Genomic DNA, 4,308 nt, shown 5'->3' on the forward strand with positions numbered 1-4,308 from the left:
CACCACCACCATCATCATTGTATAAAAGCATTTTAATGTTTTTCTGTCCCACTGTTTGATTTTCAGGAAAACATTACTCAGACCAGTGACACAGCATTTCATCCCATGTTTTCTTCTATTAGCTTTTATAATTGGTGTCTTCTGATTGTCTTAGTTTCACTTTTACCCATCTTGAGTTACAGGACATAGGTGGCCAACAAAAACTGAAAGGCATTTTTGTAGGTAGTTTTTTTTCCCCTCTCATATTGTTTCATTTAGGCCTTTAAAAAAACTAGTGGTCTATAATCATAATTTCCTATTTTGTGTTTTTAGGCTGTGTATGAGTATATGTGTGTTTATGTACATTTCTCACGCTCTCTTCTTGTTTCTTTTTCTTTCTTTCTTTGTGAGTTTTGCATTGTTTTCTTTTCTTTTCTTTATTTATTTTTACTTGCCTGTTGGTTTTCTTGAGAAAGGAAGAAGGTATCATAAGAATAGGTACTTTGTATAAGCATTATAATAACACATAAATTATATCACATATATATGCAAGGAAATGATTTTCTGTATGGTGATGATAGTTTTTAATGTTATATTTTGGTTAGTAAATATAACTACCATGGGATTTGTGGACATATTAACCTAATTTGTACAGCAGACGTTTTATAAACCTGAAATATGACCTGACAGAAATACTTGTAGTATTTCTAAATGTTATGCATTGAAATTTATGTACTTCGACTCCAAAGGGGAATGAGCTTTTTTTAATGATAATTGTGATTTATATGGTAAAAGAAATGCATATACATAAACAACTAAAATGAGCAATGTAAATCAATTTAATATAATTTGTTTACTTATTAATCAAACTTTCTGAGCTCTAGCAACACTCCAGGGTTGAGGCTAGATACATACTAGCCTGGCTTGAAAACAAAACTATGAAAGTAAAAAAGCATGCTAATTTATCACGAGAGTGTAATAAATTTGCTGAAATGACAAAATTTTTTACTTTACTTTTTACTTTTATTTTTGCAGCAGTAGTATCTGCATGGGTCTAGGAGCAAAGACGGTGTTTCTGAACTGTGAGTAATTAAGCACATGAAAATAAGGAATCTTGTAAGGCTGGATGAAACTGCAAAGAAGTTGACAGAAAGGTGACTTGGATGGGGAAAGGTGATGAATTTAAAAGCTATTATGTTACTCCCAGAATCCTAAACAAGTCTCAAGATCCAAGTTCAGAACAAAACAGAAAACTAGGGAAGAATGCCTTCTGTTGATGGTCTGTGACTAGACACCTCCACTGGCAGGCCTGCCACTGCTAGCCTCCATTACATTCTCCTGGAACCCCTGCCATTTACTACTGATGCCAGCCAGAGCAGAATGGATTTTGTATTATCTTTTCCCTTTTACCTCACTTGCTTCAGAAATAAAATCCTAGTAAAAGATGGCAGTTTAGATTCTCAACCTTCCTAATGCTGCAACCCTTTAATATAGTTCCTCACATTGTGGTGACCCCCAATCGTAAAATCATTTCTGTTATTGCTTCATAACTGAAAAATTTGCTACTGTTATGAGTCATAATGTAAGTATTTTTGGAGATAGAGACTTGCCAAAGGAGTTCTGACCCATAGTTTACAAGTAGCTGGTTTCGTAGATATAGAAGCTTTCCCTGCAGGACTCCAGAAAGGGAATAATACCACTGCCATTTCCTCTCATAGGGAGAAGCAGGGCTCCATAGTTCTTATACAGGGAGATTGGAAGTCAGGAGGAATAAGAAGGGACCTGTCTGCTTTTTGTGCTCCCTCCAGTTACAGACTCTCCAGGAATGGCTGTTTATACTCTCAGGACTGAGTCAATTCCAATCCCCAGTTACTCTCCTTGCCCTTAATTGTTCACAGTCACAAAGCTAGTATAGTTCTTGCTCTGTTGGTTTATTTGATTTCTATATGATATCACATAAACTCTAGTAAAGGTTCTGGGTCGTAAAGTATGATGGTGAGCTTAACAAGAAGAGAAGTTGAGGTGTTGGAGAAGAGCCTGGTAATGGGGACCAAGGGCTTCTATGTGATGCATCTTCCACAGAGATCAAGATGGTTGTGGAAGCTTTGGAATAAGGAGTTGGCTTTCAAGTTGTTTGATAGCATGCAGTACTGGGAGTATATTGTAGAATTAACTGTGGAGGGTTAAGTTTAAAGAAGACAGTTGAAGACTGTTGTAGTAATGTTCAATGTATTGAAGTAAAAGAGATGGTTTATTCATTTATCCAGAAAGAGAATATTGATGAAAGAGCAGAAAGCAGAAGATGAAGCAAGGTGAGAAGATCCAATGTCTTCATTAGTGTTTTTGAGATCTAGATATATACATTTGTGAGCCTATGGAATGAAGATGGATTTGAAGCCAACCAGTAAACAGTGTAGGCAAAGGGTGGTTCAGAGTACGTTCTGATGAGTCAAAGATAGGTTCAGGTAGCTTCCTTGAAGCTTTGAGAAGAAAATGCTTAACAGAGACTTGAGTGAAACAGCAGAGCAAGTCAGGGGAGGAAACCTAAGGGTCAGGTTGGTAGAGGAAGTGGGAAAGAAGTCAAGATCACACAGAAAGCAGCTGGAACTCAGAGCAAGACTGGGGAGCACTTACTGGGTTATGCAATGACTACGTATCTGCTGACCGTAGAGAACACAGAGCCAGAGATGTAGGGGTGCAAAAGTCAGTGTGGAGAAGAGTGAACCAAAAGGGAGCACTCATTGGAACTGACTCATTGTTTCTAGGGGAGAAGTTACAAAGAAAGAGGAAATCTTAAAGTAGTTTCAATTTGCATCTCTCTGATGACTAGGCATTTGGAGCACTTTCAAAAGCCCGTATGGGCTTTCTGTGTTTCTTTTGAGACCCATCTGTTTAGTTTATTAGCTCATTTATTGATTGGAAGGCTCTATGATTTAATGAGTATGTGGATGATGATAAATGAATCATTATTCATTGCTTACAGGGATGTAGACAGATGAGAGACACCACTATAGAAATCAGTATGGAGAGTCCTTGAAAATTAAAAATGGAAGTACCATATGACCCTGCTTTACCATTCCTTGGTATATACCCAAAGGCTTCTAAGTCCTACCTTGGAGATACTTACATATCCATATTCATTGCTACTCTCTTCACAAAAGCTATGAAGTAATTAGCCTAGTTGTCTACTCAGAAATACAAATACTGCTTGATTTTACTCATATCTCATATGTGATATATGTGTGTATGTGGTGTGTATGTATGTGTATGTGCAGGTGTTTGGTGATATATGTATAAGACATAAACTAAAAGAAGGATCATGAAAGGGAAAATAGATTTTAAGGAAAGGAAGGTTTGGGAGAGAGAATAAAAGAATATATGTATCACGAGAGTTGAATAGTTGTTGCTAAGGGAAGGAAGGAAACCACAAGGCGTGGACAGAGGAGGGGGAGAGTCAACACAAAAAAGTGTGTATGAAAATGTTTTAGTCACACCCATGAGTTTATGTGTGAGTTGATAGCTAAGAAGCACAAATATTTAAGGGAAAAGGAAAGAGAGAGAGAAGAAAGGCATCAAAGAAAGTTAAGACAGTGTAACAGCAAAATTTTTGTGCTGAATTTGTTTGTTTATCAGCTGAGAAAAAAATAGGTGAAGAGGAATTGTTAATGACACTAAAGAAAATCTGTAGATTGTGCTTTGTTAAATATTTTTCTTCCTCCGCCCCCATTCAGGATAAAAGAAGGCATTTCAAAGAAGAAAGCAACTGCATGAGGTGTCAGATAAGTGAAATGCTTCAAGCTATCTGCTTTTCTTTGGGGCAGCAGATGAAGGTGGGAAAGGTACTGGAACAAGGAAAAGACTGTGAAACAGGGTAAGGAGGTAAGAAAGGCAACGGTGGAGCATTTTCATAGACTAAGAGGAACTGAAGCTTATCTTTCATTTAAAAAAGGAGGGATGTTCAGAAATATTAACTTTTGAAATCAACCAACTGGAAGAGACTTTGATCATTTCTATGAACACTAAAGATACTCTGATCACATGACCCAGATAATCGTATTTGAAATTTAACAAAATGATTTGAAAACTATGTTCCCACTAAAATTATGGACTTGAGAGTTTGTAATGAGAATTTTAGCATCTTTGTTTCTTAAAAAAAAAAAACACACAGAAATCTTAATCCCTGGTGTGAGGATGTTGGGCTGCTTTAAAGCAACTGGCCCATTTGCCTCATGCTCTAACAGAGGCATGGCTTTGCTAGCAGCAGATAGTCTCTGCAACTGTGTGACATTTAGAATTCTGGGAATTTTTCAGAGGATATATAAATGCTAG

General features: G+C 36.9%; 1 long non-coding RNA gene across 2 annotated transcripts in view; it reads left to right on the plus strand.

The window, feature by feature from the left end:
- LOC116094957 overlaps positions 1–4,014 on the plus strand; it is a 60,986-nt gene extending 56,972 nt beyond the window's left edge. For both annotated transcript variants that reach the window (XR_004120373.1, XR_004120374.1), the window contains 2 exons: positions 1,015–1,133; positions 3,711–4,014. This is a non-coding gene — a long non-coding RNA (uncharacterized LOC116094957). The remainder of the gene's footprint in view (positions 1–1,014; positions 1,134–3,710) is intronic.
- Positions 4,015–4,308: the final 294 nt, after the last annotated feature.

The sequence above is a fragment of the Mastomys coucha genome, unplaced genomic scaffold (genome assembly GCF_008632895.1).
Source record: "Mastomys coucha isolate ucsf_1 unplaced genomic scaffold, UCSF_Mcou_1 pScaffold17, whole genome shotgun sequence".
NCBI classification, from domain to species: Eukaryota; Metazoa; Chordata; class Mammalia; order Rodentia; family Muridae; genus Mastomys; species Mastomys coucha.